The sequence below is a fragment of the Aphelocoma coerulescens genome, chromosome 9 (assembly GCF_041296385.1).
Source record: "Aphelocoma coerulescens isolate FSJ_1873_10779 chromosome 9, UR_Acoe_1.0, whole genome shotgun sequence".
NCBI lineage: Eukaryota > Metazoa > Chordata > Aves > Passeriformes > Corvidae > Aphelocoma > Aphelocoma coerulescens.
In genome coordinates, this window is record NC_091023.1 from 11,796,467 (window position 1) to 11,812,793 (window position 16,327).

The following is a 16,327-nucleotide window of genomic DNA, read 5'->3' on the forward strand; positions in this document are numbered from 1 at the left end:
ACAGTGTTACTTAGGATTAGTGTGTAATTCTGTTCATGAATTATGAGCATAAAATTGTCTGCCTTTTGAGCAGAGACTTTCTGTCAAATAGTTTGAAACAATATAAGCTGAATTCTGACTTGGTCTTTTAATTGAGAAGGATGATCCTGAAAGATTATGAAAAGCAGAGGAAGTTGAGAGGAGAGTGATGTGGTCCTGGCATGGATTTACACTGACATCCATTGATTTTATTTCTCCTTGCTCCCACCTGCAGAAAGCTCTCACAGTGGTAGTGAATATACTAGGTTAGTATATTTAAGAAACCAAGACAGAAAACTTTTTAATATATATTATATATATATTATATATTGTATAAATATTATAATTTTTTTTTAACCCACAAAACACAAAATGACACAACCTTAACACAACCACCACCTTATTACAGCTAGGAGAGACCTGTTAGTGCTAGTGGCATCAAACTTTTGTCCTGAATTGATGCACCTTAAATCCATAGAAATGCTGTTTCAAAAATCCTCCAGAACCATAAAGCAGTACTCTGAAATGGCTGTAGGTTTTCCAGTGCATAACTGAGTTTTGAGTTCCCATTTGGAAAGAGGTTATGTACAGACAGAACCAGAATTTAATGTCTTGTTAGAATCACATATCCCCTGTGATATCAGGTGTTGCAAGGCTGCCTTTTTCAAAATGTATTGCAGTACTGAGATCTGTGAATTTGGGATGCCATGTGTGCATAGAATTAGGGTATTTAGTTTTAGAAATGTTGTAGTGTCATTAATCCCAGCAGGATGTCCATCAGTGAGATCCATAATGTTAAGTGTATCATGAATCATTCAGAGTAACTCATCAGAAGTCTGATAATGCACATTTTGGCACAGTGTATGACAGAGAAGAATGTATTAGCTTGAAGTATTCATTTTAATTTTCTAAAATTCTCTTTTCACAACATGAACAAGTTCTATTTGTGCTGTGGAGAGGGAGCAGAGCAAAAATTATTTCATTTTCAGTGAGCCTTTTAAAAATTATTTTCTATTTTTTTTAAAGAATCTGTGAAATCCTTGGTTCTTTTCTTCTTCCTGCCACTGTAAAGTTGCTTGTTAAACTTTCAGGAGCAAAGTTATTTTAACAACCTGCTTCACCTTAACAAAAAGCCAGCAATCCCAAAAGATTTACATGTTCAATTAATTGTCTTACTGCAACCAAAGATGGTGCTCATGTGGGTAAATTTGAATGTATATGCAAGTGTTGCAAGAGCAGGGCCCAAGTCTAAAGTATTGACCAGGTCATTGGATGTTTATGATAGAAAATGAGGGATGACTTGGGGGAGGAAAATAACCTTGTGGTTGTGGATTACTTAAGTTGTTGTGGCAAAAGGAAATTTTGTAATTTGAAACTACAATTTTTTTCTTCTAGCTGTCTCCCTTTTTCATGCTTTGCCAATGTTGTGGTGTCTCACTTGGCTGCCTCCTTTTTCCAGCAGATAAGATGCATTTGAGTGCTAATATAATCTAAAAAACTAAATTGTGAACTCTGTTGCATTAAATGCCATCTGTGAAAGGTTACAGAGTTGCCCTGGCCACTCTGCAGGCGTTGTACTGACCGTGCTGTCTTTCCTGCCCTGTTTTACTCCGGCTATTGGAACTGTTTGGTAATTCTAACTGTAGAAGGCTGAAATGTGAGATTCGTGGTGGCTTGATGTGTTCTTATAAGAACATCCTTTAAAGTTTGATGACACCGAAGAAAGGTTGCTGGCTCTGAGAAGGTATAAAAGAGAGATCTTTCCCTTACATCTCAAGTCCAGATTTTCTTTGATACTACCTCTGTTACCCTTACCATTGCTCCCCTAATTTCACTGAGCACAGAGACAAAATGATGTTTGGTATTAATATTAACCTAATGAAATCATTGTTCACAGAGATTATTTCTCAGTGGTACTGTGTACCTTCAGTTGTTTCATGGCAAAGGCTCATGTAGTCAATAAATGCCTTGTGTTGCAGCAAGAAATTCACTTTTATATTCCAATATGAAATGGATTTAGTAATAGGAAATTTAGTGTGCAAATTCCTGGCTATCAGTTGCATCTTTATTAGGGAAGGCAACTTTACATTAAGCTAAGAACATCGTAACTTGAGACAGTTATTTCTTCAACCATAAACAAATGCCAATACAGAAAGCAAAACAAAAGTAAGATGAGATCTCTACTTAGAGCAGATGTCTGAAATTGTACAGTTGTAGTTATAAACTGATGCGTGGTTTTATATACTTTTAATATCAGCTTTTTTTTTTAGAAATGAAATGCTTATAAGTGTATTTAAAATATTGTTGCTTTTACAGCTTTTAATGATATATATGTAACATTTTTCTGATCTGAATATCCACATCAATGATGAGAATAAGTAAGTATGCTCATGTTATTTACCTTAAAAAGTGTAAATTGCTTCTTTGATGTTATGACAATAATTTTTATCTTTTTATCATTAGTTTTTTAATACCAAAACATTTAATCTCTTTCTGCTGTAATGAATTGTAAAACAAGTATTTTTATTATATACAGTGTTTTTTTTCCATAATAGGATTTAAATTAAGGTCTTAGCAACTATGGCTCATAGCACCATAGAAGCACTGGAAATCCTACCAGTTCTGGGACTTCTGCTAAAAGCAAAGCATACATTTTTCCCTAGTGACAAACACATCAAGTTTGAAATCTACAGGTGGAAGAAGGTACTGGTACTTTGCAGTATGAGACCTGATGCATGGAATGTTGTGGGTAAAGGTCCCCTGTGATCAGTGCAGCTCAGGGAGTGCATTTGGAACTTTGTGTCACAACAGCCTTGGGGAGCTGCACAGGCATAGTGAGGAGTGCATGGACAGAAACTGAAAACCAACTCAAGTAAGCACATGACATTTTATGATTAGGCACTGCATCATTGCAGCAAGTAACACTCAATCTAGTATTTAATTTTAAAAGTATATACCAAAAGAGTAATGTTTCTTACAAAATAATTGCTTGGTATTTCTCTTGAGTTTCATTTATATAATAACTGTCTGAACCTGAGCAGAGCTAGTATAAAATTCTTACCAGTTAGCCCTTTTCCTTAGGGAGAGGAAGTCTTTTTGGCATCTCTTGCCTAGAAAAGAGCAAGAGTAAGAACACAGGGGGTGTCAATGTGTCTCTTGGAATACAAGTACCTTTATCCATGGGAAAACATGCCTGGTGATGTCTGTAGGTAGCACCCTTCTCCTGAGTTCCTTTCCTTTTATACGGCATAGCAGATGGTCCTTATATACCCCACTCGTGTCTCCTTTCCTGTCACCTCCAGAAAACTGGCACAGTTCTGAATGAAGCCATTTCAGTTTTCAGGGAAACTTACTGTTACTTCTGTATCTTGGACAGGCAAAACGTGCCATAAACAACAGCTTTCAACACCATTTAGCGTTGACCCTAAGTGGTGAAAGGCTTTTGTGGTGAAAAACATGGGAAAAAAACCCTGTGAGTCTCTTTGAAAGGGCTTCTGGATCTGTTAGGTCTATTCCTTTCCTTCTGACAATTTTGGGGCAGCTGCAGTGGTTAATTCCTCCCTTTCCTGTTGACCAAGTGCAAACACAATCTGGTTATTTTATCTATGCTCTTTATCCATGCTTTTCAATGTCTGAGTTTTGTTAGTTGGCCAGTTCTTCCAAGTGTTTTGTTTTCTGGTTAATGTACACCGATATGGTGCTATTGCAGTGTTCGGTAGAATGACTTACAAAGAAAGAAAATATTCATTTTTCTCCTGTACACAAGCATTACTTGAAGTTAAACATAACTAATGAATTCTGACATGTTTTATCAGTTATGCTTTACCAAACTTACATGTTGGCCTGTACAGTTCATTGAAGTTCTTCTGACAGTTACATTTTACAGAGTGGAAAGATACAGTGAGGCTGAATGACATACTGTGTACATGTCCTTATGATGGGAGTTCCTCATGATGAATGTTTCCATGATTCATGTTTTTATAAAGAATGCCAAAGGGATGACTATGGATATATCACTTGTCATAACTTGTAGTTCAGTTAACAATAGTGAAGTAACTGTTTAAAAAAACAGCTATTGTACAGGAATGTTCAGTTATGTTTGCTTTGCAAGATTTCAAGCAAGCATGACATGGGATGTGCTAGACATGTCTCGTGACTTTTGAATCGCTGGGGTAAAAGGGCTACTGCAAGTAAGAGCAGATTTGTTAATCACTCCTGTATGCAAACATTCCTACAGCAATACATTCTGTTCCCACTGCACACCTTTTGGGCAGCAGTGGAAGCTTTCTTTAACTCCACTGCTAGTCTGCAGTGCCTAGTGCTCAGTCTGTGCAAATCCATTGATGGAACTACAAAGAGGGAAATGGTTCCCATATCTTGGACTTCTCAGAGGACGTAGAGCAGAGCACAGCACTGCAGTGATATGAGGGCTTGAGCCTGCTGCTGGCATCACCAGCATGGAAGGCAAAAGTGGTTTTGGGAGTATGAAAGTGGGCAGAAGGAAGTCCGGTTTCATAATGCATGGAGTCAGTTCAGTCCCACTGTTAGGAATGGCTTCTCTAGATCAAGTGACAGTAGAGCTATTTTTTGATAGAAAATAGAAATGGATGATTGGAGTGGAACCAATGAGAGAATGTCTGCAACAGTACCAAACAGGAAGGCTCTAAAGTGTTCCTGTTTGTGCATTTCCTTGTAGGAAGGAATTAAATTCATAGTAAGAAGTATGGATAATTATTATCATTATCAGTAATAATAACACCAGGATCATAAAGAAGAACTGCTAGTACCAATTACCAATTTAGCCCGTTATTCTGCAATAACTGGAGAGAGGCCTGATTTACAAACAAGGCAAAAGAATTGTGCTTCTATTTCCAAAACATACTACCTTAAACAATGAATACCATGAACATTGTCTTGTTCATGACAACAGGATGTCATGAACAAGAGGAGGAAACTCTCTGGTGAACTCGTACAGGACAAGTTGACACTAATCTCAAATATGGCATCTGGCTTGTAAATCTGTTTTATTCTATCTTAATCATGCAAGAACTATGAATCTGATTTGACAACAATCATTAGGCAAAGTTTTTTTCTGAAGAACAGAGGAATTTTTCCTTTCTGTTCTTTACAAGGTTTTATCCCTTCCTCCAGGCTAACTTCTATCCTGTTCCCTATCAGGACATTATACATTGATGCAACTTTGCAAACAGATAAGAGGCTATTTTTGACCCCAAAACTGTGATGAAGTTGGTAAAAACAGAGCTACCTTGAGAAGATAACGATACATCAGTAATTACCTGGTGTCCAAAAAGAAGAGAAATATGCAATCAACATATATTGAAAATTCGGCTGTAGTTTAAGGAGTATTTTCCTAAACAAAAAGGAAATATTTTAACTCATATTGGTTCCTTAGTACAACTACTGTCCATGTCTGTAAATAAACTGTATCACTGTTGCAGGATATTTTAATCAGCATCGACATAGAAATATTCATCCTAATATTAAGTAAGGTTTGAAGAGACCAATTTAAATATCTTGCTGCACAGAGTGAAGGCAAAAACTTAATTCTGGATATTTGATTAAGACAGCTAAGCAGTGCTGCCAACAGCATGTACAAGTATGTAAACTTTTGGTTTCCCATGCTAACTTAGTGAAAGTGAGAAATGATAGTGCCAAAATCTGGAACCTACCATCAAACTAATGAGCTGTCAGAGCACACTTGCATGAAAAATTTCAAGTTTAAGGTATTGCATTAAAAAGGATGTACTCTCTGAGAGGCTGTGAGAAGGTGGAATGATTCTACAGTTATGCATCTATTGATACTCAGATCTGGTTTTATTTTACAAATAGTAAAAGCAGAAACTTTCTTGGTACTTTTGGAAGAAATATGGGAAGCTGTGCTCTGTAGTTGTATTGCTCAACTGCATCTTTTTATCAAGTACAGAAGAAGAAATCAGAAAATGTGCTTTTACTAAATTGTAAGGGTACTTTGTATGCTGCTTAAAATAATCTGATAATGATATATTGTCTGATATGACCTAAGAATTTTCATGCTTTCATTTTAGTATAAGACATCCCATAATGAGAGTTCTACTCTGTTAAATCAAGAAATGGATAAATGTTCAAATACTGGTTTTTCAAAATTCCACCCGCCCAGGTGATTTTTCTCATTTCTGCAGCTCACATTTTTGCTCCTCTCCCCATCCTTCTGTGTCAATAGTAAATCAAAATGTTATATTATTTTTGTTGTGAATGAAAATGTGGTGACAGATCCTGGATGAAAAGTCCTATAATTCATGAATTCATAACCCTAATCCAGGATCTACTACCCATGAAAACCAAAACTGAGTATGTACTCTTATATTTGGTCTTTCAAAAGGCTCCTAGGTTACCTCAGTTCCAGGCAGGGAAAGGAATAAAGAAATGGATAATCTCTTCAGAATTTTACATATGCTTTATTCAGAGAATAGTGGATCAAGTGTTTTAAACAAAGAAAGGAAGGAAACTTTTATTTCCTGCCAAGAGATTGAAACCTCCTGATCTTTTGCCAAGCTAGTTTATTTTGCTGCCAACAGTTTCCTCACCTTAAACAGCTCCTATTAATCTGTAAAGCTAACAGCAGTGAAGGAAACAGGCTCTGCAGAATGGCAACACTGTAAGAATCTGCTCTAGTTAATGTAGGGACAGATTCACTTTAAAATTTTGGTATGTATTTGAAAGCACAGACAGTTCTAGGCAGGGGGTGGGTGACCTCAGACGATTCCTAACCAGATTTTACTTTTTTCTCCAAGTGCGTGAAAGTTACCGGCTTTGTGAATGTGGATCTCTTACTGCACAGGAATTATTTAACTGCTTTTGCTATTGAATAAAATATGACCCTGATTTTCAGGATTCCGTATCTTCTGTCTTTAAAAAAAATGTTGTGATTTACTGAATTTAAGAAACTGAACTCCTCTGAAGTGAATGCATCAGGTTTGAAACTTGGTCTCCTTTAAAACTGGTGAGTTAGTTACTGCAGTTATACCATATCCTCAGTGGTTATACTCGTGATGAAAAGCACAAGTTCTTAGATATTTTGCTATTCTTTTTTCAGTGAGAAGAACAAGATGATGAAGGTGTTTGGTAAAGTCTGAAGTCAAAGGCTGGCCATGGGTACCATATGGCAAGGTTTTTAGTTTTATTATGATAATAGACCCAAGACCAGACATGTGTGATGAAATTATCTTCTGTGTAGTAATGGAGCATAAATCTTTCACACCCCTTCAGCATGTTGTCCCAATCAAATTTATGCAGGGCTAATTAATTGAGGAGTTCATCAGCTACAGGTATTGGTTTAGTTTTTAGTTTAGAGTAAAACAGAGGGAAAGTTTTTAACTGGAGAACTATAAATTAAAACAGTTACGAAAATTACTAATTTTGAGGGGAGAAGGTTGTAATCAGTGAGCTGTATTAACAAACATATTCCAGTTTTTGTCTGGATGGACACAGGGATAGTTTGTTATTCTGAGATCTATGGACTGGACAGTGTTCCAGACTGTATTGTTCTGAAATGACCATCATATTACATTATCTGAAAAATAGGCATTTTGAAATCAGTTTAAGACAGGATATGCAAGACCTTAAATCTTCACTTGAATCAGGAGTTGCAGTAAATGCATTAATTGTGTTCTGTTCCTGCAATCTTCCGGTAAGGAGAAAAATAGACTCCTTCTGTAAAAGCTGTTATTTTAAATGAACAATGCCTTTTTTTTTCTACAATAGCAAGAGAGAAAATGCTGCCTGAATCTTTCTTTTCCCCTTGCAAGTACTTTCTAATTTATAGTAAATCAAGTGAACAACCCTCTATTAATTTGTTTTTTCCATTCTATAGCTAGCAGACTGCAATTAATGCTTCTACCAGCAGAACTGATAAATAAGAGAATGAAGAAATGTTTCAGACTTTGACACACATCTCTGGGTCACCTAGATGATATGAAAGTATTTGGACTGTTTAGAAGAACTTTATTTATTTTCTAATAGTAGGTGAAAACTCTTCTAAAGCCTACAACTGTCAGGCAAAGACGAAGGCATCTAAAGTAATAGTACATACTAAAGCAACTGCAATGAACTTTTGTGTATCTCTAGAGGGATGGTTTGCCTACCAACTTCTCGGTTGCTCAACATACAATTTATAGATTACTGCACAGTCATTTGTATAGTTTTATGTTTCTAGTGAAAACACAAATGGTTTTATTAATGTAAAGGGCTTTTATTTCACCAGAGAAACAAAGCAATGGGGAGGGAGACACAAAGAGAACAACTTGAGAGCACAGTATATGTGCTCAGAAGAGCTCAATTAAAAAAAATTTTTTTACAAGAGTCTCTGTGTTCACAGATGCTTATCTGTGTAATACTAAGTGACACCCTAAGGAATTTTTTTGGCTATTCTGCTGCTTCAAGTTCAGACAGCAGCATTTTTATTTACTTTGTGCTTAATATTGACTCTCTTCAGAGCATGGAAAAGTCTTAGAGAAAGAAAAAAAAATACTTTTAACTATATCATAGGACACACCCTTATGAAAAAACATTGTCCTTCTTTTTTGACATGAGCAACAGCATGAGTTCTAGTAAAAGAATACTTCAGATTTCAAGGTGCCAAAAGGATTTATTCTGAAATAAAAGTTGTTGAAAAGCAGAACAAGTAGTGTACTGAACCCAACACTACTTGACTCAAACTGAGTACAAACTTAGAAAAGTAACATGAAAAAGGGGATTTTTTTATTTAATAGAAATCTTAATCAGATATTTGTCTCTACAAACTGATTTATTATGTATTATTTGACCCAAAAGAAGTAAAAATCTTATGTCTAGGAAACAGCAGAACATGTATGTCACAGGGTGAAGGCTCAGAACCAGCCCTGGAAATCTCTGTAAATGCACACAGAATCTCTGCATAAGCCAGAACCAAAGCAAAAGCTAGTAAAACAAATACAATCTTTGTCCCATCATTAACTTGTTATTTTCCACCTGCACATTAATCACAGGTTAAGAAGTCTGCCCCAAATGTAACTAAAATGGAGAGACAACAGTGATAAAAGTAGAATACTTACAGCTTTGTAAGTTAATGCATTGCAGGAAATTTAAATTATGATTTTTGCATAGAGTTACAAGCTTTTTCAAAGTTAACAACTGAGGATTGCAAATGAGGGTTTGTGTCTTTCAACTATGGAAATGGCACTAATGGCAAAACCTGAATCTCCACTGGTTCCCCCAAATCCAAAATTTCTTAGGTCTTTGTTTAAGAACATTGTTTAGCAATAGTTGCCAACAATTCCTCATGCTGCCTAAACAATTCCTCCTCCCATCTAAATACAGAGTTTCCAGTTAGTAGCTTACTTGTCTGTCAGTTTACTTAAGGTTAGGTATATGTAGATATGATGAACTGGGTTTGTATCTTGATAGTATGAATTATTAATGATTAAATAAAGAAACCTAATTTAAAACCAGATTTTGAAATTGGGCCTCCTTCTAAGAATATTTTTAAATACAGAACAGATACCAACAAGACACATATTATGGCTGCCCTACCTGGACTCCACTGTGGGTCCTGACATAATGATTTAGGATCTAACAAAAAATCTGCTCTTATTGAGATCATCTCAACCACTTCACAATTACCACAGAGGGAGGAACAGCTGTAATTGTATTTCATGGTCAAATTTAAGGCAGATGTTTAGTATTTCCTGCTGTAGTATTTATTTGAACATTGTTTGGGATAATCTATAATGGATTTGAGTATGAATTCATTGCCTATGATCTACGCAAATAACTATTTTCTCTGCAGTGACTTCAATGTTTTCAATGTGATTAACTCTCTGTTTTTCTGTTATAGTTACACAGGGAAGTCATTCCTCTCACATATTGGTTAGTAACCTTTAATAACCGTGCTAATGACCTTTTCCATGTGGCAAATGTGAGTAGTCCATCTTGACATGAAGTGCAAGGATAGCAGCTGTACAGCAGCCTTAGCACTACAGGTGTGTTCAGTGCAGTGGCCAGCTGTGCTTAGTTTGTGTTTAAATGCTGAGAACACAACACTGCTCTTCATAGCACATATGAAATACAGTTCCTTCATCAGTTTCATAAATCATCTTCCACACCTGGAAGCTGCACTATGATTTCTGCCAGAAATCACAACCAGGTTTGCTCCTTAAGATGGCTGTAAGTACTTTAATTTATCTGTGTTGTGGAATTACTTTTAAAAAATCCATTTCTGTGGTCCCAGATTTGTTAACAGATAGATCTCAGATATAATCAATATGTCCTTGTCTGAACATTCAAATGTGCAATTATATTTGCACAAATTTATGCAGATGGGCTTTTATTATAAATGATCTTCTCTTTCTCATGTTAGCAAAAAATTTAGTGAATAAATAAAAAATAAAGATTGACGGTATTGAAGTGTCCATTACAATTACAGCAGCAGAGAACTGCAGTAACAAGGATGTAGAACATTTCAATCTATTTTTTAATACTCAGGGTTTTTTTGTAGTTTAAGATTTTATTTTCTCATAGGCTCTGTGATTATAACAGACCACATTTTGACAGGGTTTTCTCTTGATTTTTCAGTGAACTAGATCCTGCTCCTTCTGCTCAAACACTTCCATTCATGTATGGCACGTATCTCTCCCAGCGCAGGAAGAAGATACAGCAGCTTTGCTTATTATGTTGAGCACTCAAGTGTGGATTTTTGTTGGTTTTGTCTGCAGTATGAATTTGAAAAAAAAACTTTCCCAAGCCACCATGTTTTAAAAAATGTATAGTTTCCCAGCATCTTAGTAACCATGGTAACCACTGTTGCCCTTAAAATAGATAAAGATAAGTTAAGTGTTCTGTTTAAATACAGTTTCCTTCCTTTCAAAGGATTGCATCTGACAATAGGAGGTAGAATAAACATTTTCAGATTGTATTATGATTAGGAAGCAATGGAAAGGGAGGCCTGTTGTACATGTTTGTTCAAATGTGAGAGAAATTGGAAAATACATTTTAAAAATAATTAAAAACCTTCATTGGTGGCCCTTTTGGGAAAATCTGCTAGCATTTACTGGGAATAAAATATGCAGGAGCCCACAGAATCAAAAAGAAATAGGCACATGGATCCTATGTAGCTCTGGTTCTTTTCTATTATTCCTATCATACTTATTTATAAAATTATGTTATAGACTACATTGTATCTACGGCCTTTTAAAAACCACAGATAGTTAAAAACCAACAAAAATCAATTGATAAGAGTTTACAATTTTGTTTAAAGTGATTTAATTATTTGCTGTGAGGATAGTACAATCTTACCAAAAATGCTGTAAAAAAGTCAGACCAAAAATAGACTAATGGTGGAATTCCCACACATTCACACTAGAAAGAAAATGCTGACTTTCATTTTCCATATTCAAAAGTTCTCTTTTTTTCAACTTCCTTTTCAAAAATTGTATAAATGGACAGATTAACTGCCTAGCATAAGAAGTGGATATTATCTCAATTTGTAAGCCTTGTGACTTTGTGTGGGTGTTCCACAATTGTACTTACTATAGGGATACTCCCTACGAATGAATTTATCAGGAACAGATGGATGTAGGACTTCATGGAAAAAATGCTAAGCATCTGCAATATTGTTTGTGGTTAATGATAGGGGAAGGTGGTTGGCTTTTTAACAAATCTAGCTCTCACTGAGGGGCAGACACACTCAAAAAGACTCAAAACCTCAGATAAAAATATCAGTCAGGAGCTGTTCCTGTATAGCAGCTGGTTCAATATTTTTGTAACTTGAGTTTGATGCCACCATCACTAAGGTGTATGTATGTAACACACACTGTTTGGATTAGGAAGTAAAATGGAACATACCCAAAACAAGTAGGTTACAATACATTTTTAATAGTTGAAGGGGAACTACATTGCAATGGTTTATATAATACTGTGAACTTTCTGCTAAACAGAACGTAAAAGCTGGCTTGCTATAATTTTTTTTTAGCTAATGTATGCTCATAAGGCCTAATAATAGGCCTTATGAGTCACAAGCATTCATTAAGTAAGCCACCAGAGTTTAAAAAACATAACAGTTGAGATCTAGTCTGTTTGAAGTGAACAAGTAAATTAATATGTTTTAAGTAACAGTGACTCTTTTAAAAACACTATAATCATATGCTTCTAAATATTTAAGATTCTTTATTCTATGCAAAACCATCACGTTAATTACTGGATTAGCAAGAATATCTTTCAAAACCAAACTTGAACCCATCTTCTAGGTTTTGAAACACATTTGGAATTCTTGCTCCCTCATGATTGTCCCAAGGGGAAATGTGTTACTCTCACTCGTATTTGGTTACTGGGGAAGGCACAGTTCAGGCACAGGCTTTGGTTTGCAGGGGAAAGCTGCTTTTTTCTTTACTTATCCCGCTGGCTTGATTCGGGTGCAATTAAATCAAAGGATTTGTTCAAGATCACTAAGGGAATCAGTGACTTGACTGGGGGAAGAAAGCTGGACTGGGAAAACTGAAAATACTAGTTCCCATCGTGGGACAATCTCTCAGTAGCATTTAAGTAAATTAGAGGGGCAACCTATTGTATTTCAGAGTCATCTGCACAAACTGCTGCATTGTATAGACTAAATTTATATCAGTAGGGAAATGCAGATACAGAAGGAAAACAATGAAAAAGATGAACACTTTCACGTGACAGGTATCTTAACAGACACACCAGATAAAACCCAGAAAAATGTAAATAAAATTTTGTCTTCCAAAGATTTTTGGTTTTTTAGGTATCCCTTGTAGAGGAAACGTTTATAATGAGTCTTTCTTGCTTGTCTTTAGCCATGTATGAGTCAACCTTTAAAAACTGTGTTTTGTAGCTTACAGGTGTTCAAAGCTCCTTTGTCTTCTTTTGTTGTTGTTTCATCATTTTTCTTTTCCCAATGACCTAGAGACATATCAGTACAATCATGTTGGTATGATACCACTGCTTTTATCAGTAAGATTAGATTACTGCTGCATACATTGATTACTGGTAGGAATAAGAAGTTGTCATCTTCTATGACAACAGAAAGCAATGACATATGGACATGGGCTCATAATTTGCATCAGAAAATTTGGTGGTAAGGAATAGAGAAATTTAGTATTTTCTGATTTATTTTCAAGGGCAGAACATAATGCTGCAGTAAGGACAGACTCCTGCAATTTCTTTCTATCCTCTTCCTCCTTCCAAACCTGACCTCACTTCTCCAGGCCTTTCATTCCCTCCAACATCAATTTTTCAACAGTGTTTTGTCTTCATAGACTCTTCATTTCAGCCTCAGTCTCCTGACTTAGCCAGCAGTGCTGGCTTTCTCCTTGGCTTGCTGCCTGAGTCCCTTGCTGAACTCAGGATGTGGTTCTGCCAATCTAATTGTGGGCTGCTACTGAAAGGGGTAGTCCGTCCTGTTCCTCCTACTGTCTGTCCTGGTCTCCCTTGTGAGCTGAGTCAGGGAACTAAACTTGTATAGTTCCTTTTCTTTCAGCTCAGCTCTCTGAATCAGGTCATCATGGGGTAAAATGAACACCAATGCTAAAAATCACAGCCAGGGTTGGAAAGGAACAGTGGAATAGGGAGAGGAGGGACCATCTCTTTTAGCAGCACTTGATAATTAATGTGAGTTTCATCATTAAACCTAATTTCTGGCCACAAACTCCTCACCCTGCCTGTCCTGTGCTTTATTTTACCCCTTTAGCCCCTCTTCCTAATGGCTTCCTGTTTACCCCTGCCCTTTCTGCTCCCATCCCAGGGATACTCATGAACTAATGGAAGCTGTCTTGCCCAGCTCCTTTTTTTTTCTGTGTCAGACCTGTACTTCACTGATGTATTGTAGACAGACTTTGCCAGTAAACACCTGTGGTCCCTCACTCAATTGCTGTTTATAAGGTATTAGCTCAAGAGGATAGAAAATGCTTCAGCAATTAAGACAGATACTTCATTTTTATAAATTCTTCTCAAACCAGCTTTCATTAAGAAGCTCTTTTACTTGTCCATGAAAAAAAATCTGAAACTGGACTCTGACAGCGTGTTATAAAATGGATAAAAAGGCTAATAGTTGTGAAATTCCTACAATTGAGCTTTCCTCACTTTGAACCCTTTGTATTAAAAATAAGCAGCAAAATAGTTTTCAACAATAGTTAGAGTCTCTTGTTCCCACTGTAAACAAATGCTGAAAATCTGGGCAAAAATCTCCTCTGCATAATGCAAGTCAACCCTCATTGACTTCACAGGAGTTATCGTGCTATATGTGAGAGCAGAATCTTGTCTCTGTGAATAAAGAAGTTTTTTCAAGAGTGAGGGGGCTCTGCATAATGAATGCATTTTTACCAGCCCTTTCTGATTCATTGGCAAACTCCCAAACACAAGAACTGTTTCTGTAGTCTTTCTACTCTCACAATGACAGACATTTTCTTTTTCATTTTTAGTGGGAAGTCTTTTGTACATATTTTTCTCATGAAAATGTGTCTCTTGGTATTTTGTACAGTGAAATAGAAAGTATATTTCAGTCACAATATTTTTGAAGTTGTTCTGTCCTGAGTTTACAGTGTATCTTCTAATTCCAGTTTAAACTTAGCTGAAGATAAAGAAGCAGATTTGAGCCTTATGTGTACGTCTCCTGCAATTCAAAAGCTGCTTTGAAACAAGACTGGGCAGGCCCCTCTGGAAGTTACAGCAGACCCAGGGAGCTATCCAAGTCATGCCAAAGTTGTGTCATGCTGTGGTCCACCCTAGACCCAAACTAGAAAAGAAGGGGATGGCTTTCTAGTTTTCAGGAATTCTCCAATGGGCCAAAGTGAAATTCCCTTTAGCAACCCCAAAAAAAAACCAAACCAAAAAAACCAAAAAAACCAAAACAAAACAAAAAAAAACCCCACAAAAAAACCACCAAACTTGTTCTGAAGAACTGCCCTCTACAGAGCATCTGTACTGTTAACTATTACAATCTTGCTTCCTATCATATTTTATCTTTTTCCCCAGAGTTCTGCATGACAATTTTAAAAAAGAACTTAGCAGGTATGTTTAGGCAATATTTTTAAAGTTTGGAACATTTTGTGTTCTATGATTTACAGTTTTATCATCATCATACCTTATTTTCAAGGTGGTTTTCTTCCTGTTGTGCTCTGGGAAATAGATATTAGTGATAATACCGTTACAAAGATCAGCCATACAGATAAAGCTGCCTTTCCAGAGAAACAAGAAATTGTAAACTGAGGAGCACTCTTAGTGCTGAATGGTCTGTGAGATGAGCCCACACTTTACAATGTTCAGACACCCATATTCAGAACCACCAGTGCCACTCCCTCATTTCTGTCTGTGGAACCAACTCAGGTATTTCAGTAACCACCTGACACACACGACTGGATTTCTTCCAAACCTGAATTAAAACCTGTCTTTAAAAAGTATATCTAATCTCATGCTTAAAACCCAAACAAAGGTATACCTACTATCTCAGCTGATATAAATTATTTAAATGTTTAATTGCCCTCACAGGCAGGAAATGTCAACATTAGGTTTGTCTTGCTCCAGTTTCCAGCAAATGGATACTATTGCCTTTTTCAGCCAGGTTGAAAAGGTCATACTATCAAGATCTCTTTCCAATATTTAAGTACCTTTTCAAAGTAATCCAGTCTCTTGTCAGTTTTTTTTTTCTTTCAGAAGCTAAATAAGATGAAATGTGGAAGCTTCATATTCTACGCTAGCTTGTTTTCTGCTCCCTGGATATTTTTTCAGTACTCTTTGAACTATCACTAATATTTCCCTGTTCCTGTAAATATCAGAAGTCACTGCAGGTGTTTTTGTACCATTTCTTCACCAATATGTGCAGATGTCTGCTTTCTAGAAGACAAGTTTTTATACCCAGTAGATTGCATTAGTTCTTTTCCTTTTCCTGTGATGTAGCACTGCCAGGGCTGTGTTGGTCCCTGTGCCAGGCCAGGGCCCTGCCCACCTGGCCCCCAACTCTGGGGCTGATGTCCAGGCCTGGGCTCTTGCAGGTAACTGTGTAGCAGATCACACTGTCCTCATTCTGCACTTTGTATTCACTGGAGTAGGGAGGGACCCTTCCATTATTTTACCTGGGATCAGTGTGTAGCTCATGGGTTTATATGCCCAGCAGTCAGAATATTGACCTTCCTGCATCTCAGGAACAGTCGGATGTTTCCATCCAAGTCAGGTTGGGCTGCATGAGATTGCTGATTTTAAAAATGAGCATAATGGTTAATATAATAAAACTGAGCCTCTGAAACTCAAGAGTACAGAGTACAAAAAG